The sequence below is a fragment of the Dermochelys coriacea genome, chromosome 11, assembly GCF_009764565.3.
Source record: "Dermochelys coriacea isolate rDerCor1 chromosome 11, rDerCor1.pri.v4, whole genome shotgun sequence".
NCBI classification, from domain to species: domain Eukaryota; kingdom Metazoa; phylum Chordata; order Testudines; family Dermochelyidae; genus Dermochelys; species Dermochelys coriacea.
The window spans coordinates 56780265-56803296 of NC_050078.2; positions in this window are offsets into that span (position 1 = coordinate 56780265).

Genomic DNA, 23032 nt, shown 5'->3' on the forward strand with positions numbered 1-23032 from the left:
ATGTAGTTTCTTTGTTAATAGATATGCTGAGCGCTGTGGAAATGCGGGAGGAAATGGGGATTTAAAGTTCAGTTTGCCAGTCACATGAGAAGATAAAAGGAGCTTTTCTGGATGAAAAGGCCAAATTCTGCTCTTGTTAAAAGCAATGTAGTCTGGAATAAATTCCTTGCATTCTGTGTGTCACTCTAGATTTATACTGGTGTAATTTAGATCAGAATTTCTCACATAATGATTAAGAGCACAAAAAAAAAGGCACATCTATTCTCAGACACATTTTACAGGACTCTGCGAGAACTCTGAGTCAGCCTGTAGGATATCCTTGGACTCAGAACAAACAGAGCTATAATTCCAGCCTCAATAGGAGCTCCATATTTTTGCTTGGAATTCCTGAACATGTCAATCATCATAGACTATTGATTAGCTATAGCTAATATGGCTTGCACCTTGATTGGCACCCACTCAAAAGAATGAATTCCCTTTGCCTGAAAAAGAGGGCTCTGTCAGTAGACTTTTAAAATGTATTGGGGGAAATGACTGTGATAGCTGTAAGAGACAAGGTAGGTGAGAGAGTATCTCTTATTAAACCAACTTCTGTTTGGTGAGAGAGACAAGCTTTTAAAACAGAAGTTGGTCCAATAAAAGCAATTATCTCACCTACCTTGTGCCTCTAATATCTTGGGACTGACACCAGCTGCACTGCATGTGGCAGCTCTAGGCATCATGGTCTGTACCTATTGGGTTCCGGGAAGTGAGCTATAGGACCCCACCCCCAGCTTAAGGGGAGGATCCACAAGACCTGGAAACCAAATGATTCTGGGGGACAACTAATGAAATAACGGGGACAAGAGTGAGGTCAAAGGGTTAAAAGAAGGGAGCCTGATGGGGACACCGAGCAGAGAACCCCAGACAGCGCCCACTGCTCCTCAAAGGCATTATGGTCTGTAAATAGGTTGTTAGTTTCTTCATCATAATCTTATAAATAGACATGTATGTGGACTTTAATTCTTTCTTCAAATTGAAGTAGAAGAGCAAAAGTCAGTGGGCTTCAGCAGGTTCTGTGTTGTATATCTGATAAGGTTTTTAAGTGATCTTTTGTCTATATATTTTATTTTAAAAAACCTCAAGTACTGAAGCTGGGATTAAGGAGGAGACGTTTCTTGAATTTTGAAGTCCAAGGGTTTTTTTTCATAAAACTTGGATGATATTTGAAGACAATTGTTCATACTTTGATATGAAGCATTCTATCAACAGGAAACAATAGGCCAAATTCGAACTGCCCCTTAAACAACTGCCTTAAAGTCAGTGGAATTATATAGGGTGGGTAGTCAGTGCAGAGAATAGAGTGCTACTTTTATATCGAGGTAGCAAAATGTGCATGCCTTGCTCAGTTTTCAAGGAAATCGATAGGGGATGCCTAAGAAAGATCTCTGTGCCTGAATTTCTCCACCTGTGATAGCAATGGTGGGACAGCTAGCACAGATGTGGCCACCAGCATTTCAAGACTAGTGTCATCTTAAACTGGCTCAGAGCAGGTTTACACAACACGATGATTTAAACGCTGGCAGCTACCAACATCTTGTCTGCACAGATGCTCCAATAATAGGTGATAGCAACTCTTAGCTAATTTTTGGCCAAAAATTAGCTCACTTTAGACAAGGCCTAAGATGAAGTCCCCTGAAAAGGTCACAGACAAAAGAAAGCAATGTCTTGGGGAATAGAGGCAGGAGGAATAATATTGTAATGGTGATGCAAGGAAATTTAGGACAAAGTCTGCTTCGGGATTTCTTTACTCTCTCCTTTTCCTCCATAGGAGTGTTCAGGAAACCTAAAAGTTTCTTTTCTCCCTCTCCAGAGGGAGGTCAAATCACAAGGAATAGAGGGAGAATGTTCAGGGCTGATGGAGAAGGGTTCTGAAGCAGTACAACTGCTGGCAATGACTACAGAGCTGCCATGCCATTAGCACTCCGACAGTGTAGCAATTGCAGCAGGTTTGGTTTCCGTATGGAGAAAATATGAGAAATTTTGGTGCAGCTACTCTAGCTTTTTGTTTGTTTTTATTATCGAATGCTTAACAATGGGAGAGGAGATAAATAGCAAGGTTTAAATGGAGAAGAGAGCCTTTCAACAACGCTTTTGAGATGGGTATTTCAGGAAACAAAACTGTTGCATATTGCCACCATCTGTGTAGGGATGTCATGGAGTTGCAGGGGAGAGGCAACAAATCAGGACAGAGTCTTGGAATGTTGGTTGGGTTTTGGAGGGTAGGTTTGTTTTTTAGGACACTGGTGACCAAAATTTAGATGAAGGATCACTGAACGTTTCATCCCTGAACTGAATACTGCCAGTTCACTTGAAAGAAAAAGCAAACACTTTTCACGGTGGTAGTAAACCTCTGCCTTTGCAGTGGAAAAGAGAAAATGCCATAGTTATTACATACAGTTTTTGGTGATAAACTTGAGTCTTGTTCCAGTTATGTTTTTGCCACATCTGTTTTGGGATCTGAGGAAAATTGTGAGGGGCAAAAGATTTTGAACATAAACACTAATTTAAAGCTCAGAAATCCTAAGCCAGTCTGAAAGATTGAATGTAAGTATCAAGCTCAGGTGGTCCTCTTGTAAAGTACTGGCTCTGTATTTTGTGTGCGAGTCAATGGTGTTTCCCTTCTAAGGGCTTGCCTGTGGAGAGGATAAGTAGCCTACTTTTTTTTTCTTTTCTTTAGTTCAAATAGTAGTGACCTGAAGGAGGGTGGTGGGTGGGTTTGTTTGTTTGTTTAGTCAAAGCCTTTCTGCAATCTCACATGGAAACTGACTTTGATCTACAGCCGTGAATTCATCACACTTCCTCTTCTGTGTTAATGGACAATAACTATCAAAGTTGCATGATGTTCAAGGTGGCCTGTTAAAATGAATCTGTTTGAGGTGAACATTGCAAACTGAATTGTCTGTGCTGTAACAAGTGACAAAACTTCTTATTTTATTCATGCAACACAATAGTGTGGTACTCCTCAAGCAATTGGGGTATATATGGATTCACTGTTATATTAGATCTTAAACCCTAAGAAGAAATTCTATTATTGTATAGTGCTAAAGGATGCTATGTAAATCACCTCACATGAGCCAAATCCGTTCTAATAGCTTACTGTCTAAGATCCTGATCCTCAATTCATTATATTTCTCTGCCTGCACAGAGCCCAACTAACATTCAGGTCCTAATCCTTCAAGTCACTCATGGCCCAATGAGTGGGGTTGATAAACTATATGGAGGGGATAGGGAAAGCAAGGATGAGGGTTACAGCAATACTATTACATGGTTACTCAGTTCGGACAGAAAGGCATGAGGGACAATTCTGAGTAGAGCCAATCACAGGCTACATAGGACCCTGAGCAGCAGCTAGTAAGTATATTTTTGCTGCTACTTCAAAGAAAACAAGAAACAGACATCTCCTGAGTAGCAGTGGTGGGCTAAGAGAAACAGTGTGGTGGGGATGGGGAAAGAAACGTTTAAGACATCTGAAAAGGTGAGACTCTCTTTGTCTGTGCCTGCAGGACCCACTGAATGCCAGAAATAAAATACGTAGGTTGGCAACTTAAAATTACATTGAATACTGCAAAGTTATTCCTTAATACTGTGACTCTAGTTGTGGAGAGGGCAATCTGACACTACAGCAGAATTAATAAACAAAGAGCATTAATTGTTCATGTTATGCACTGTGCCTGTATTTCTCTGTAAGATTTTGAACTTTATTCATACAAGGTGAAAACTTGAGTTCAAATAAGAGAGACATGTTTTCTGTACTTGTGTGAGCTTGAGCTGCTAAAACCTTCTGCTTTTACTAATCTAAGGGCCCAATCCTGCACAGATTTATGCATGACGCTAACTTTCTGGGGTGCTGGAGCAATTTGTGATGTGCGGATGCTGAGAGCCATTGAACTGAACTGTAAATCCTGTATATAATGTAAACCACTTCAAGCCAGGGGTGCGGCAGCTCCCCTAATTCTAGCACCTATGCTAATTTTACTCATGTGCTTAGTCCCACTGAAGTACTATGCGATTATTCACATGTACGAAGTATCTTGCAAGTTTGCGGTCACAGGATCAGGACCATCATTACCCAAATGTAATTGACAGTAGTGATTGTAGAATCTGACTGGCTCTTTTTCAGTATCCCACAGTTTGTCAATGGCAACATCAAGGCAAAACATCCCTTGTTCTCCAAGATGCTCAAGGAAGCTTGTTCAGCTTGAGGTGGTCTAGTTTAGAGCATTTATACGAATAGAAATGTCAGTTTACTTTCCTAAATATTTGCTTTGGTTTGTGATTTCTCTTTAATCTATGTGCTACGTTTTATTGAGCTCCTTGGCTGCTGTATAGTACCACTGTAAAAACAGCACTGGTAACTTAAATGCTGCTGCCAGATGCTGCTGCCATTTTTCTGTGTATTTTTGCCAATATCTAGCCTTAAGCTATTGAACTCACAGACTACACCATGCCAGAACAAAGCACCTGGACATTTGTCAGATGTGGCTTATTACCACTGTAACTTTGAGTGAGTAAACTGACATTGGTATACAAGAAGGTAAGGGAAGGGGAGGGGGGACAATGTAACTTATTTACGATGTTAGTTTCCTTATGCAGAGATTGTTTACAAGTTTTTTTTACCCAAGTACTATCAAATATTTTGAAGCCCAGATTTAGCCGTGGAATCTGTCTACTAACCTAATACATGAGATATTGAAATTGTTTTAAAGACAAACAAAATAAAAATCGCAGACCTTCTCCAACCTCTTTCCAGAAGTTACATACATAAAATGGGGTAGGGGAGGGGAGAAGAGTTCTCACAAGGTTTGATATATCCTTCTCCACTTATTCCTCTCCTTCCATCCTAACTATAACACAAGTTTGTATTTTATTATAATTTTAAATCGAGGCAAGGAGAGCCAAGCCTCAAGTGGTACAATGCAGTTAGAAAAAAATGATCAAACCATACTATTTCAAACTACAGAAGAAACCCAGGTAAAGAACAGGACATCTTGCAGGGCAGATGTTAATGCTCTTTTGGATCATACTATAACAATAGGGGGGATGCTTTCAAGTAATTCTATTGCAATCACAAAGAAATCTACTCTGATGGAAGATGACAAAGAAAACTTAACAATATGGGGAATAACTTCCATGCTTTTAACAAGTATGCAGAAAATCTACACCCTCTATTGCAACTTTGCATAGCCTTCCCTTATTTCCTCTTTGAGGTCTGTTTTAAACTGGTGTCCCTTGTTTCTGAAGCCACATCGAACTCAGAAGCCTGCAGTGTTGTAATACGGGGGTTATTCTGTTAAATGGAACTAGACTCGCATCTGATTTGGGAAATGGAGGGCAGCTGATTTGATTCAGGCCCTCCAGCTTCAAAACGCAAGAGGTGTACAACCTCCAAGCCTAATGCCTGTGCTCCCCCATCCAGAGGATCATTCAGGATTGTGAGGCAAAGGAGAAAAGAGAATGTATCATATAGATAGGTGAGTGTGTGCGTATGCACAGAGGAAGTTAGGAAAAGGTACATGAAAGTTTCCTCCTGTTAAACGGGAGGAGATGGAAATCTGAAGTGCTCCAGCAAAGGCCATGGTAGAGGGGGGGAGGCATCCTGATTCCCTGCTTAGGTTGTCACCTTGGAACTTTTATTTAACATAAAATAGCTCATTCTCCTCACAACTGGAGCATGAGCAGTGAAATGCTAGTGCAATATGCAGTCTGTGCATGATCATCATTGGAGTATCTATGAGCCAGGATCTCTGTGGTTGTAGGCTGAGCAGCATTTTGAAGCCATATTATTATGTCTTAAGGCAATAACGTAATGCTGAAAGGGGAGAGAAACCTGGACTTGAAATACTGGGAATATTCATTCTGGATTTCCTGGTTTCTTTAAGTGAAAAATAACTAACTTTTGTTAATGTAGCATGGAACATATCAATTTTATGTACACAGCAATATCCAAGCTTGAATCCCTGTAAAGCTTCACCATTTCCACACCACTGACACCAGAATTTCAAAGTTTACTTTAAATTAGATCTCTACTAGACAAAGTTACATCTTCCAGATAGTAATACTTGAGGCTGTAAATTGATGCTTTATAATTGAATGAAGCACACTAAATATTCTTCCAGTGACAAGAACAAGTTAATAAAATCTTATAGGAAGACTTCAGGGGCTGTAACAGTAGTCACTCAAGACTCTGGATACTGAGCCTTGTCATGAGACTGCAGCATTATAACTCTGACCTGTTACTGGGGCCAGGGAGTAAAGATCAGTCTCTTACCAGTCCTCCTATGTCACACACTTACTATGTCACTGAAGTTCTACTGTACCTCTTTTTTATCTACTTCTGGTTTTGCCGTACTATATCCTTACTAATAATTAAAGTGGTTCCTAATGAAAGCTACAGAACTATTCTTCAGAAACTGAAAGTGGAATGTACTCTGGAAAGGCTATAGTCTTTCGTCTCAATATTCTTTTGCTTATATTAGGATTTGTCCATTAACACATCTGCCTTACTAATGTGTGTAGCCCTTTGATTTCAGTGGAATTAGGTAAGCAAGTAAAGCAAGCAGGATTTGGTTCTTGGAGGGTTAAGCTTTTTTTAACATGCTTTTTTGTATCTTTAAGTGCAGCTGTCCTCTTAAAAAGAAATTGTTACAAAGCCTCATGGTGCCTTTTTTAATATACATCTGTACCTCAACAGATCACATTTGATGTTGTCATTGACCAGTAAAGTGGTGGTGGTTTTTCTTCTAACTGCCAGCCCTTCAAATTGAACCTGGGATTTAAGAGTCAAGCTGAGTTCTTTCCTTCCTGTTCATCACCAATCATAAAGGTTGGCAGGCCAGATTAGGCCTACGTTGACAACTCTGTTAAACCTCGTGAAGTTGCAGCTGGCTAGAACTGAGCAAATCACTCTCCCAATAAAGAGCAAGAAGCAGCCAAATCTGTAGCTCTTTCCTGGCTGTGTCTGATTCAATGCAGTTGACAAGAGTAAAAAGTAGTAAAACTCTGTTAGTTACGGGAAGCTGATACGATGTAAAATTCATTGAAATACTGGGTATTGTGAAGTATTTGCTTAGCAATACTAACTCCTATGCTGGAAAAAAATGTGTCCTTTGGCCAAGTGGGTAGAGCTCCATTGTTTTTTCTTGCCACGGTGGTGGTAGGTGGAAGCAGCCTGAGGTATCAGGTGACCAAATTCTCTAGCATGGCTATTGCTTACTATTGATGGCAACTTCTGTATGAAACAGTACTATGGTAGTGTCTGTGGGGTTTGTCACAAATTATTATTCAATAATAGTATTTCTATATAGCTCTCTATAGGTTGAGGTCTGTACAAATGAACCCTGAACATCTGTGAGGTAATTGGGGATTATTAGCCATATTTTAGCAATGACAGTGGGGGCAGGGGGAGGTGGGGGGAAGAGTTGCAGTAAAGATGACATTGTGGCCACATTCCTTGTTCAACCAATAAGGAAAGACAGGATAAAATGTGTGGGGTTTGTTTTATTGTCCCTCCCTTCCCCCCCCTCCCCTTAATTTCCCCCTGGATGAGCACGTCCCCTCCAGAGGGTGATCACACTAGCTGACAGGATTTTCTGGTGAACTCATTAGGCACATGTATAGTTGTACCAGTATACATTCTACATAGATTCCAAAGCCTTAATTAAACATTTTACGCCCTTAAAAGAACACTGTTCCTTATACACCCCATATTACCAAGAGATCATAAAGAGCTTAATTCTTTTGTATAAGAATTTATACCTTCATCAATATAAATGAAAACAGGGTGCAAACCTGCACACATTCTCACACAGTGTTTATAGCAAGGATCCTAGTATACAACTGTTGGCTAGAGGGAAGATTGACAAGTGGAACAGTTTCTCCCTTCTCTTGCCAGTCTCTCTGTTTGGCGGGGTGCGGGGAGAAACAGGGGCAGCTTGCTTCAAGCAGAGATACATACACTATGACAAGCAGTGAGACGAAAAGGAGATGTTGAAACAAGCTTATTGCAAGCACTAAATGCAGCTGTTTATAGTAATAAGCTATCCCTTTGTGTTCTGTTCAAATATGTATTGGAATTGCAACTGAGCCACAGATGTTCTGTTTATATATCTAGTATCAGAAGAATTTAGGTTACATTCAGAAAACTTTCCCCCTTCAACGTTTTAAGAAGGGGAAGAAAAAACAACTAAAACTAAATTAGCCCAATACCAAAGAGAATACGAGAATACCAAACGTCTCAACAAACAAGTATCATTCCAAGAAGCTGGTGTAGAGCAGAGCTCAGAGCCCTACTAATTTCAGTGGAAATTGTGGAAGTATGAGGGTATAATCTGATTCCTGTGTTCTAGGGTAACAGTGACATAGAACAATGCACCTATGAAACTCCCACAAGATGTCCTACCCTCGCTATGATTCCATGAACGACACAGAATATAAAATACAAAACTTGAGGAAACATTGTCACTTAGCTCCAGGGGAAAATTAATATCAGAGCACTATTAGCAAGGTGGGGTGGCAACAATGTAAACATATCAGCCCTTGCAAATGATCTGCGATATGACAATTTTATTTCTCTTGCCAAAACCTGAGTCGTCATGGTATGATGGTGTTTGTGACTAACACTAAATGTGAGTCTGATCTTGCACTGGTTTCACTCTAGTAACCTCAGCAGCTTTTCTCTGGAAGTGAGTGAGGGCAGATCCAGCTCCTGTATATCTATGCGTTTTTATCAGTAGCATATAGACAGCGCAACTGAGATCATGGCCCCGTTGTGCTAGGTGCTGTGCAAACACAAGAATGTCAAACACTGGAAATGCTAAAATGAAGAAAACTTCTTGGGAATGTGCTGCTGGTTGCTACTCAAAAGCAAGTCTCTCCTCATTGTGCGGCATAAACTGCATGTGGAGATCTATAAAAGGACAACTGGATCAGTGCAACTTTTGCAGCTCTATAATGCATGTGAGATCCTGAAATTAGATGGGATTTTGTTCTTGTTGAGGTGTTTTGGTGTGTGTTTGTATTGGAGTTTATTGTTTGTGGGTGGATGGGATGTACGTTTTCATGTATCTGTCTTGGATGTGCCCAGTGAGCTTTCTCAGCCTTTAGGTGAAAGAGGATGGCAGGTTAAAACTCTTTATAAAAAGAAAACTTGTGGCACCGTAGAGACTAACAAATTTGAGCATAAGCTTTCATGAGCTACAGCAACACAGCTGCTACTCTGAAACCTGTCTTTATAAAAAGAGTAAGAGAGCTTTGTTTTTGTTGAATAATAGGTATTAAAAGTTTAGCTGAACAAACAATGTTGGAAATATTTATGAATAAAAATCACTTCACCTTTCATAGTCTAACTTTTTATCTATCATAATTGAGTTCTCCATATGTCCATAAAATCTTTTTGCATAACTGAGCCCTGGTCTACACTAGGAGTTGAGGTTGAATTTAGCAGCGTTAAATCGATTTAACCCTGCACCTGTCCACATGACGAAGCCCTTTTTTTCAACTTAAAGAGCTCTTAAAATCGATTTCCTTACTCCACCCCTGACAAGGGGATTAGCGCTGAAATCGGCCTTGCTGGGTTGAATTTGGGGTACTGTGGACACAATTAGACAGTATTGGCCTCCGTGAGCTATCCCAGAGTGCTCCATTGTGACCGCTCTGGATAGCATTCTCAACTCAGATGCACTGGCCAGGTAGACGGGAAAAGGCCCGCAAACTTTTGAATTTCAATTTCCTGTTTGGCCAGCGTGGCAAGCTGCAGGTAACCATGCAGAGCTTATCAGCAGAGGTGACCATGCAGAGCTCATCAGCAGAGGTGACCAGATGGAGTCCTAGATGGAGTCCTAGAATAGCAAAAGAGCTGCAGCATGGACCGAACAGGAGATACAGGATCTGATCGCTGTATGGGGAGAGGAATCCATGCTATCAGAACTCCATTCCAGTTTTCAGAATGCCAAAACATTTGTCAAAAATCTCCCAGGGCATGAAGGACAGAGGCCATAACAGGGACCCGAAGCAGTGCCGCGTGAAACTTAAGGAGCTGAGGAAAGCCTACCAGAGAGGCGAACGGCCGCTCCGGGTCAGACCCCCAAACATGCTGCTTCTATGATGAGCTGCATGCCATTTTAGGGGGTTCAGCCACCACTATCCCAGCCATGTTGTTTGACTCCTTCAATGGAGATGGAGGCAACACGGAAGCAGGTTTTGGGGACGAGGAAGATGACGAGGAGGAGGAGGTTGTAGATAGTTCACAGCAAGCAAGCGGAGAAACCAGTTTTCCTGACAGCCAGGAACTGTTTCTCACCCTGGAGCCAGTACCCCCCGATCCCACCCCAGGCTGCCTCCCGGACCCGCCAGGTGGAGAAGGGACCTCTGGTGAGTGTACCTTTTTAAAATACTATACATGGTTTTAAAAGCAAGCATGTTTAATGATTGATTTGCCCTGGCATTCGCGGCTCTCCTGGATGTACTCCCAAAGCCTTTGCAAAAGGTTTCTGGGGAAGGCAGCCTTATTCCATCCATCATGATAGGACACTTTACCATTCCAGGCCAGTAGCACGTACTCGGGAATCATTGTAGAACAAACCATTGCAGTGTATGTTTGCTGACGTTCAAATAACATCCATTCTTTATCTCTCTGTGTTATCCTCAGGAGAGTGATATCATTCATGGTCACCTGGTTGAAATAGGGTGCTTTTCTTAAGGGGACATTCAGAGGTGCCCGTTCCTGCTGGGCTGTTTGCCTGTGGCTGAACAGAAATGTTCCCCGCTGTTAGCCATGGGGAGGGGAGGCTAGAGGTGCTAGCCACGTGCTGCGGGGAGGCAAAATGCGATCTTGGAATGAAAGCACATGTGCTATGTAGTAATGTTAACAGCAAGGTTTACCGTGAAAGAGTGTACCCATTGTTCTATAAAATGTGTCTTTTTAAATACCACTGTCCCTTTTTTTTTCTCCACCAGCTGCATGTGTTTCAAGGATCACAGGATCTTCTTCTTCCCAGAGGCTAGCAAAGATCAGAAGGCAAAAAAAACACACTCGCAATGAAATGTTCTCTGAGCTCATGCTGTCCTCCCACACTGGCAGAGCACAGACTGTCTGCCTCCATGCATTCACTCCATTCATGCCACTCACTTCTCAACTGTGAGGGCTGCTCTCATCTTGGTATTCATGTCAGAGTGCAGGAAAGCACAAAACGACCGGGAGGAGAGGTGGCAGGCTGAGGAGATTAAGTGGTTGGCTGAAGAGAGGGTTGAAGCTGAAAGGTGGCAGCAGCGTGATGAGAGGAGGCTGCTGGAGGATCAAACTAATATGCTCCAGCGTATGGTTGAGCTGCAGGAAAGGCAGCAGGAGCACAGACCGCCACTACAGCCCCTGTGTAACCAACCGCCCTCCTCCCCAAGTTCCATAGGCTTCTCACCCAGACGCCCAAGAACATGGGTGGGGGGCCCTCCGGCCACCCAGCCATTCCACCCCAGAGGATTGCCCAAGTAACAGAAGGCTGGCATTCAATAAGTTTTAAAGTGCTGTGTGGCCTTGTCCTTCCCTCTCCACCACCCATCCTGGTGCTTCTCTCCTCCATCACCCCTCCTGGGCTACCTTGGTAGTTTATCCCCCTGTGTGTGTGATGAATTAATAAAGAATGCATGAATGTGAAGCAACAATGACTTTATTGCCTCTGCAAGCGGTGATCTAAGGGAGGAGGGGAGAGTGGTTAGCTCACAGGGCAGTAGAATGAACCAAGGGGCGGGGGGTTTCATCAAGGAGAAACAAACAGAACTTTTACACCGTAGGCTGGCCAGTCATGAAACTGGTTTTCATAGCTTCTCTGATGCGCACTGCGCCCTCCTGTGCTCTTCTAACCACCCTGGTGTCTGGCTGTGCGTAACCAACAGCCAGGCGATTTGCCTAAACGTCTCCCCCTTACTCTCACAGATATTGTGGAGCGCACAGCAAGCAAGCAAGTGGGAATATTGGTTTCGCTGAGGTCTAACCGAGTCAATGGGTCCCCAAGGATAACTATAGGTATTTCAACATCCCCAACGATTATTTTCTGGTCTGGGAATAAAGTCCCTTCCTGCAGCTTTTGAAACAGACCAGAGTTCCTGAAGATGCAAGCCTCATGTACCTTTCCTGGCCATCCCATGTTGATTTTGGTGAAACTTCCCTTGTGATCCACTAGTGCTTGCAGCACTATTGAAAAGTACCCCTTGTGGTTTATGTACTTGCCGGCTTGGTGCTCTGGTGCCAAGATAGGGATACGGGTTCTGTCTATGGCCCCACCATAGTTAGGGAATCCCATTGCAGCAAAGCCATCCACTATGACCTGCACATTTCCCAGGATCATTACCCTTGATATCAGCAGATCTTTGATTGTGTTAGCTACTTGCATCACAGCAGCCCCCACAGTAGATTTGCCCACCCCAAATTGATTCCTGACTGACCGGTAGCTGTCTGGCGTTGCAAGCTTCCACAGGGCTATTGCCACTCACTTCTCAACTGTGAGGGCTGCTCTCATCTTGGTATTCTTGTGCCTCAGGGCAGGGAAAAGCAAGTCACAAAGTTCCATGAAAGTGCCTTTATGCATGCGAAAGTTTCGCAGCCACTGGGAATCATCCCAGACCCGCAACACTATGCCATCCCACCGGTCTGTGCTTGTTTTCCGAGCCCAGAATCGGCGTTCCACCACATGAACCTGCCCCATTAGCACCATGATGCCCACATTGCCAAGGCCCGTGCTTTGAGAGAAGTCTGTGTCCATGTCCTCATCACTCTCGTCACCGCGCTGACATCACCTACTCGCCCGGTTTCGCTTTGCCAGGTTCTGCTGCTGCATATACTGCTGGATAATGCATGTGGTGTTTAATGTGCTCCTAATTGCCAAAATGATCTGAGCGGGCTCCATGCTTGCCGTGGTATGGTGTCTGCACAGAAAAAAGGCGCAGAACGATTGTCTGCCGTTGCCCTGACAGAGGGAGGGGCAACTGACGACATGGCTTACAGGGAATTAAAATCAACAAAGGGGATGGTTTTGCGAGAAACTGAATGGCCCCCTCAAGGATAGAACTCAAAACCTCAAGGATAGAACTCAAAACTAGGTTTAGCAGGCAGTTGATTTCACGAAGGGAGGGAGGAGAAAATGAATACAAAACAAATCTGGTCTATCTCTTGTTTTGAGCCACTTCATGTATCTTTATACATCTTGCTCGCAGCAGACTGTGCAGTACGACCGCTAGCCATCATCATCTCCTGGGTGCTCGGCAGAAGACGGTGCAGTATGACTACTGGCCATCATCTTCTGCTGGCTGCAGATTAAAAGACTGCAGATTAAAAGACTGAATCGCCATGAGACGAAACAAGGGAAATGACCTTGCTGAGTCACTCCCATGTTTGCCCAGGCGCCCCTGACCTCATTGAGGTAGGTTAAAAGAGCACCCAGGACTATGTTGATGATGGCTATCAGTCATACTGCACTGTCTGCTGCCAAAAGGCAATAAACTGCTGCTGTGTAGCAATGCAGTACCGCGTCTGCCAGCACCCAGGAGACATACAGTGACAGTTAGCTGAACGGACTCTATGCTTGCCGTTGTATGGCATCTGGACAGGTAACTCAAGAAAAAAGGCGCAAAACTGTTGTCTGCCCTTACTTTCACGGAAGGAGGGAGGGAAGGGGGGCCTGACGATATGTACCCAGAACTACCCGCAACAATGTTTTAGCCCCATCAGGCACTGGGATTTCTACCCAGAATTCAAATGGCTGGCGGAGACTGCAGGAACTGTGGGATAGCTACCCACAGTGCAAAGCTCCAGAAGTCGACGGTTGCCTTGGTACTGTGGACACACTCTGCCGACTACATGCACTTAGAGCATTTGTGTGAGGACACACACACTTGACTGTATAAAAACGCTTTCTACAAAACCAACTTCTATAAATTCAACCTAATTTCGTATTGTAGACATACCCTAATTTTAAGACTTCAGGCCTTTATTCAAGAAAAAAGACTGCACATGTATGAGTTTTTTGGGGGTTTGTGTGGTTTGGGAGGAGGAAAGTGGCATGGTTGTTTTTATTGTGTGGGGGGTTATTTGTTTTGTTCGTTTTCTGAGGGATGTTTGCTTTGCAGTTCACTTTTAAAATCCAAGACAACGTTTGTTCAGGTGGTATTTTCCTCAGATAAATGCAACTTAACTTACATAGCATGAAGTATAGCATGCAACTGTAACATTCCTAGGCTTAATGTTTCTGTAGTAACCAGCATAGTGTAGATCCAAAAGAAATGTGATGTATACATTTTTATTTAAAACATACTGTTAGCACACTCTACTGACATGAATTATGTTTTTAGACCACTTGTATTAATCATTTTTATTTTTGCCATAATTTTAGTTACCAATGGTCAGAAGTATTACCTTTTTCTCCTTTATTTGATGAAAAGGGATCTCTCACTTTAACCTCTCTTCCTTCCATATGTGTTCCCTGGCTCAAGATTTGAATAGTTCACTCTCCATACAAAATCAAAAAAGAAAGATTTGACTTAATTCTGTCACCATTTTTTTTTCCTGAGACCACTACTGCTAAGTGTGAAAATGTGCAGATTCAGAAGTCCATCTCCTCTTGATTTGTTAAGTCCAAATACATTTTGGTAGGATATCTGGGATGCCTTCTCATCTTAACAGGTTACCTAGAAAGGGTTTGGGCAGAAACACTTGGTATCTTGTTTTAAAGCTATGTTCTTTACCATCGTCTGTCTGTCAAAAGATTTCTCTGAAACTGGCTTTGGTTATCAAGATCTTTTCTTACCTATGACAAAATACAGGGAATTAGACTGTTTGGGATTTTTCTTTAGAAAGTCTCTCTATAGCTTCCAGGTAACAGTGTAATCTTAGATCAGTAATATATAATGTTAATGCCATCAGCTTTCTAAACACATCATTGTATGGTCCCATGCTTTTTTAGAGCAGCTAACTTTCATCAAGAGCTCTGTTAATTGCAGTAGGTAAAGAACAAATTAGTTTTCCTGATAAATGCCATTAACACCTTATCTTTTGTGGCCACAAAGATGTCTGTAGGCGCAGGTAGCACAACAATGGCTAATAGCACAATTGGTTTTAAGTTAAGTTATCTTTGTTTTAACTGATAACTGAATTTTAACACCTGAAAACCACAGTTGGACATAATAAAGCTATGTCAAAGGTAGTAATAAAAGGCAGATTAAGAATTAGTGATACATCAAGTAGCTGCTGTGAAAGGTTAAATGTAGTTTTTCTCAAAAGACCCATAATGGTTGGCTCTAGCATCCATGCCTGGATGGATCATAAGGGTTCTCTTGTTTGGGCTGGAGACTTGTAGAGATGCCAGTTCCAATGGACGTTGGCTGACTAGCTGAACCTACTTTTAGTCATAAGAACAGTCATACTGGGTCAGACTAGTGGTCCATCTAGCCCAGTATCCTGTCTTCTGACAGTGGGCAATGACAGGTGCTTCAGAGGCAATAAGTCTATGTTCCAGAGCAGCTGGAGAAAAGTGGATGTGAGATCTAATGCCCAGGACCATCTGAAGTAGCCAATGCAGAGTATTGAAAACAAGAACCATGTGACTTTTGGCTAAGAGAGGCATTACAGGTAGAACAGTATCTACTGGAAGCAGGCCCAAGAGCGTAAGTGCATGTCTATTCTTGTTTTGAGTCTTTTTTGTATCCACACTAAGTGATCTGCAACAGCTGTTGCACAAGCATTACATACTCAACACCATGTTAGCTTATGGTTCAGCAACAAGCACTGCCATCTTTCAAAATAACTGCTCCGCATTCTGGTCAGGCATCCCATTGCTCTGCCACTGTGTTGTATGCATTCTGGGAACTTTTTTGTGCTGTGCTTTGTGGGATTGGGGTCAAACGACATGATTTTTTTCCCATCCCATCATCTGTCCTTTTTTTAAAGCCAGCAGCATATGTAAGTGCTGTCAGGCACCAGGGAGGAAACATTGGTGAGTGATGTGATCCTCACTGTGATGACTCTAAACCAGCTGCTGCAAGCATATCTAAAACCATTCAGTGACTTCAGAACAGGGTGATAAAGGCACCTAAGAAGAATAAGGCTATCACCACTCTTCTTGGATGGTTGGAGATCTTTCTGGGCAAGCTTGTTCATCTTACAGATTGGACTGAGCAGCCATTTGTAAGTATGTCCTATACATCTCTCCACTCCCTTCCACCAGCTGTATCTTCAGAGGTATCTTCCATAGTTTCTATACTGAGGACCAGGTATTGATTGGAAACTTGTAGTTGTGTGAAATTTCTTTTGGTCCTCCTTTTCCCTGGTCACAGCCTGCCCCTCCTCATCTGCCTCAGTTAGACTGTCTGAGCTCTCCCAGAGGCCCTGTTATTGTCTTTAACTTTCTCATAGCCCAGCAGGAGAACCTCTGCTTTACTGCCGCACTGACTTGCATCACATTTGTGGCCCCCACCCTATACTACTTGTGATACAAAGCATAGGTCTACAGGCAGATTACCATTCAGATGGGAGTGTATACAGGCCACAGAAAGTAATGAAGTCCAGGGTCTCAATTTGGGACTACACTGAAACATGAGACATGACTGTACTGCTGATTATTCAGCAGTGGTATCACCCAGTTATATGAACTCCCCATAAGCTAGAATTGCAAAGGAGAGCACCTGGCTGCACACCTGCATTTAAACAGTGAAGTGTCATCCTGTCAAGAGGACCCAGAAGAATATACATGTAAACAGACAGGCAGATCCAGTTAACCAGCAAAGCAGTGTGGGATACCAGTGGGAAGACTCCTTAACTGCATCTCCATCCCAAAACCTACCTGCTTTGTGGGTAAACTCATTCTGCATCTCTTAATCCACTTCCAAAGTGGGTTTAATAAGGCACTTTAAAACATTTTTGGGGTGTAAATTGGATGTTTGGCTGCATGGCTTTTGAATGTACAACATGTTAACGTGAAATAACTTGAGTTAACCCCAACAAACTTCAAGTGTAGATGAGCCCTAAGGGTCAGAGAAGAGCTGGACATAGCAGTGCCTGGACATAGCTGTGGTGGGGAAGATTCTATAGGTGAAGTGGCCTGTGGGAAGCCATACTACTGGGGGTTTTCTTTCCTTCTGCTCAGTGTAAACAGGACTCCTGTACATATTCTAAACATAGATGTAGAGGAGGAAATATCTGGACTATCTCATGGATTTACCTTCTAACAAGAAACTGACCCATTCCAAGCCCCCAAAATTGCTATCCTTTGGCAAAGAGACAATTATGTATTCAATACCTTTCATTCCAGCAAAAGCAATATTATATCTTCAGAGACAATCATGTCTAACACACACATGCTGTTATTACCAAGCAAGTTACCTAGCCAGTAAGCTAATATTCTTATAAAAATCTAAAGAAGGTGAGCAGAGGCCATGAGGGAAAACAAGGTTCTGGTGCCCTCCTAATTAAAACAGCAAAATATTGTGATATGTTTTTGGAAGCTCTGCAGCTACATGGACTCAAACCTAGGCCTTAGGACAAGAAGGCATGCCTATGGCAAAGAATGACGGAGATCAAGAAGACTTAAGTTGAAACTTCCAGCTGGACAGAGTTCATTACAGCTAACATTTTATTTTTCCCACTCTGTGGGATCAGGAAAACTCTGTCCTAAAGCTTTGAGTCACAACATACAGCACAGCCCATCTGCTTTCGTAAGTGCTGCCTCTGGAAACTGAACTTGAGGCTTCATCTCCAGAAACAAATTTTCTGCGTGGATTTATAACCAGGGTGTGCAGCATTAGTTGGATAAAGGAATATGAAGAAAGTTGAGCTTTACCAGTAAATGGCTATTTTAAATTCTCAGCTGTAAGCGATCATATTAGCAGAAAGATAGAAATGATGGGGAAGCCACATCTGTGCCCAAAATTATTCTGAATTCTTTAAGTTCCTACAAGAAGGAAAAATCTTTATCCCATAGTTTTCCTGGAGCAAATTATTTCCCTCCATATTAGATAACGAAGTTCAAGATGACCCAATATATGTAGTTACTGTACCCCTCACTTAAAACCTACTTGCTTACAAAATCAGGAGTGTCACAGCACACTATTATTGAAAAATTGCTTACATTCTCATTTTTACCATATCATTATAAAATAAATCAACTGGACTATAAATATTGTACTTGCATTTCAGTGTATAGCATATAGAGAAGTACAAACAAGTATCTTCTAATGGCTATTTCATCTTCTTCTTATGTCCTACCTTAATTTTCTTTCTCTTCCACAGACATTAAAGAGAGAACTAGCATGGGCCAAATACTACCATTCCCATTCCTGTGTTGCAAAGTGGGCTTTGCAGAGGAGATTTAAGATGGGCTTGGGGTCCATCCCCTTCCAGTTACGGTGGAAAAGACACCACTTAAACTCATAGACTGTATTTAAATTAGTGGATTTGCATGTTTGTGGATCTACCTGCTCTTCCCGTAACTAAACGTCAAGGCTGCCAGAGCCATGCATGATATTTACGTTGGGGAATTCCCCTGTACAGTAGAACAGTGGGAGGGGGGACTTACTGTTTCCACTGAGAGGATAGGGACCATCACTTGTTCCTTTGTCTTGGTTCTCCTTGTACCTGAAATTCAGGATTTATGCCTTCCTCTACGTGTCCTATATTCTCCTATCAAGCACTTCCTGAAAGTATTCAGAATAGCAGCCATGTTAGTCTGTATTCACAAAAAGAAAAGGAGTACTTGTGGCACCTTAGAGACTAACAAATTTATTTGAGCACAAGCTTCCGATGAAGTGAGCTGTAGCTCACGAAAGCTTATGCTCAGATAAATTTGTTAGTCTCTAAGGTGCCACAAGTACTCCTTTTCTTTTTTCCTGAAAGTAGAGTTCTTTAAATTCTTACATGCTACCCTATGCATAAGCATATTACATGCTGCTCTATTCCCTACTGTGCTAGTAAGAACTGCAGGCAGGGCCGGCTCTAGGCACCAGCAAAGCAAGCACATGCTTGGGGCAGCACATTTCCAGGGGCGGCATTCCAGCCATTCTTTTTTTTTTCTCCTCCGGCCCCGCTTAGTCAACCAATGGGCCTCTGCATGGGGTGGGGCGGCAGGCTCAGCGCAGGGGTCCCGGCCTGGGGGTGGTCTCTGCCCTGGCCCCCCCCAGGGAGGGGGATGATGCAGCTCCTCCCCCCCCCCACCCCTGCCACATATGTCACAAGCGGCAAAGGAGCCGGAGCTGAGCAGAACAGACCCCGTGATCGGGGCAGGACTCGCGGCCAATAAGGGGCCCACTGCCCTGGGCAGCTCGGCGCTGGGCAGATGCCCCTGGTCCTCCCCCCTCCCTGCGGCTGACCCGCCCCCCAGCTGCTCTGTCGGTTACTGTCCCCTTTGCGGGGGTGGGGCTGGGTCTGAGATCAGGCTGGGGGCACATGGGCAGGCTGTACAGCTCCGAGCACCTCGCTCCAAACACTGCTCTAGCATTACGCATTCTTTTAACATTACCAGTATCAGTGGTTTCTGGTGAGTGCAGTTTCTCAAAACTGAAATTACCAAAAAATTATTTGAGGTCCACCATATCTCAAAATCATTTGTCAAGACTCGCATTAATTTCAATTGAAAGTACCATTGCAAAAAATTTAGATTTCACTGAATTATTAAAAGACTATGCAAGTGAAAAGAACAGAAAAATTCAATTCATATAAATTCTTTTAATTTATGAGAAACTAGGTGCACCAGAAGACACTAACATGTTTCATTGCAGCATATAGTTGAACCCAAGTTGTTTGTAATTGTGATTTTGTTAAAATTAAATGAATACACTAGTAGGAAATTGTTTTATTTCACAAACTACAAATTCTCGGTTTTCATTTTTTTTTAAATTTTAAACAGTCAAAACACACCAAAAAAAATCGCAAAGTGCAAACGTGTAAAAGCCCCCCAAAAAGGGGGGCCCCGCCAAAAAAATGTTTTGCTTGGGGTGGCAAAAAATCTAGAGCCAGCCCTGATCGCAGGCAGTCTTCGTGGCATGTAAACTGTTGCAGTCCCCAGCATGGACACTGATGCCCAGGACAGACTTGGTTTCCCTCCATCTTATACGGTGAGAATTGCTGGAAGCAAGTAGGCTGCACTTTTTTTTTCTTATCATCCCTCCTTTATCGCCATTAAATTAATAAAGCTCAATTTAACCACATTTCCCCCACCCAATGTCCCCTTCTGCAAGAGGGCAGGGGGCTGGAGTGAAAGAGGTGCAGGGAGAGGGAAAACTTTGAATAGGTTCAGAGTAGGGAGACCATATAGCAAATGTAAAAAAACAGGACACAGGGTGAGGGGTAATAGGTGCCTATATAAGAAAAAGCCCCCATAATCGGACTGTCCTTATAAAATCGGGACATCTGGTCACCCTAGCTCACGGGAGTGAATAAGAGGACTGGCTTTTTCCTACTATCCCCTCCTCAAATGCCTTTTAAGGAATCAGGATTTCACTCTTGCACATACTTTCTTTCAAGGGGTGGATGGGTCTGTTTTAGGATGAAGTCCAAATCAGTCCACTTGCGCTACATTGATGACATCTTCATCATCTGGACCCATGAAAAGAAGCCCTTGAGGAATTCCACCATGATTTCAACAATTTCCATCCCACCATCAATCTCAGCCTGGACCAGTCCACACAAGAGATCCACTTCCTGGACACTACAGAGCTAATAAGTGATGGTCACATAAACACAACCCTATATCGGAAACCTACTGACAGCTATTCCTACCTACATGCCTCTAGCTTTCATCCAGATCACACCACACGATCCATTGTCTACAGCCAAGCTCTACGATATAACCGCATTTGCTCCAACCCCTCAGACAGAGACAAACACCTTCAAGATCTCTATCATGCATTCTTACAACTACAATACCCACCTGCTGAAGTGAAGAAACAGATTGACAGAGCCAGAAGAGTACCCAGAAGTCACCTACTACAGGACAGGCCCAACAAAGAAAATAACAGAACACCACTAGCCATCACCTTCAGCCCCCAACTAAATTAACCTCTCCAACGCATCATCAAGGATCTACAACCTATCCTGAAGGACGACCCATCACTCTCTCAGTTCTTGGGAGACAGGCCAGCCCTTGCTTACAGATAGCCCCCGCAACCTGAAGCAAATTCCTACCAGCAACCACACACCATACAACAGGACCACTAACCCAGGAACCTATCCTTGCAACAAAGCCCGTTGCCAACTCTGTCTACGTATCTGTTCAAGGGACACAATTATAGGACCTAATCACATCAGCCACACTATCAGAGGCTCGTTCACCTGCGCATCTACCAATGTGATATATGCCAGCATGTGCCATGCCTCTCTGCCATATACATTGGTCAAACTGGACAGTCTCTACGTAAAAGAATAAATGGACACAAATCAGACGTCAAGAATTATAACATTCAAAAATCAGTCGGAGAACACTTCAGTCTCTCCGGTCACTCGATTACAGACCTGAGAGTGGCTATCCTTCAAGAAAAAAAACTTCAAAAAAGACTCCAAGGAGAGACTGCTGAATTGGAATTAATTTGCAAACTGGATACAATTAATTTAGGCCTGAATAGAGCCTGGGAGTGGATGAGTCATTACACAAAGTAAAACTATTTCCCCATGTTATTTCTCACCCCCCACTGTTCCTCAGACGTTCTTGTTAACTGCTGGAAATGGCCCACCTTGATTATCACCATAAAAGGTTTTCCTCCTCCCCCCCCCCCGCTTCCTGCTGGTAATAGCTCATCTTAAGTGATCACTCTCCTTACAGTGTGTATGATAAAAACCCATTGTTTCATGTTCTCTGTGTGTGTATATAAATCTCCCCACTGTATTTTCCACCGAATGCATCCATGAAGTGAGCTGTAGCTCACGAAAGTTTATGCTCAAATAAATTTGTTAGTCTCTAAGGTGCCACAAGTACTCCTTTTCTTTTTGCAATTAATTATTGTTTGTGATCATTTATTTGAAGAGCAGTACTCATAAGTACAAAGGATGAACGTAAAACTCTGTTTAGATCCTGTAGTATATAATGTAAATGGCAGACATAGCACACAGATATCTCTCTGTATTTGTATACAGCAGAACCCCATCACTGAAGAGCAGTTGCATTCTTCTGAACCAGCCATTCATTTGAGACAATTGTTTAAAAGAATGCTTGTCACCTAATCAAGTGGAACCAAATTAAAACTACATGTTGTGTGTCTACGTCATATAGCATCAGGGCTATAGATGGTTCTGAGTTACAAAACTCTGATCCAGAGCTGGAATTAAAACAATTCAAAGTTAAGGGGCTTTCAGATGAGGAGGCTCTGCATGGGGCCCATTTCTAATAGCAGTATATATATGCTAAATCAGACTATACTAGTAATTCCCTGCACTCCCTCTATTGCCACTCCTCTGATGCATTCACTGTTTACTCCTGAAGGAATCCTGTGCCTAAAAATTCTGCACACTATTTTAAAATTCTGCAAATTTTATTTGTCAAATGTGGAGGCTCCAGCATGGCAGTGGGGAGTGCAGGCCACTGGCTGCGTGGAGGTGGGAGATCACCCTGCACTGCCCTCTGTCCCCCAGGACACTGACTCAGTGGTGAAGCTGTACCCAAGCCTGACACAGTGCAAGGGCCGGGGTTGCCCTAGAAAAACCCTGGGGCCCTGCTCCTCTATGCCAGGCGCACCAGGTGTGGGCTGGCAGGCTCAGCCCAGCAGGATCCAAGTGTGGAGGGGCTTAGTGGGGGGCAATATAGATACACAGGGGCTTGTTGGGGAGGGGTTATGAGTGCAGGAGCAACAGGATTCTGCAGGGGGGTCCAAGTGAAGGTGGTTGAAGCTCAGTAGACGGGGCTGGGTGGATGGGAAATCAGGAAAGAGAATATGCAGGGGAGGGGGAGCGAGGAGAAATACAACATGGGAGTGAGTAAGAGATGGGAAACAGAGAATTGGAAGTGAAGTGGAGAACAAGTGGCAG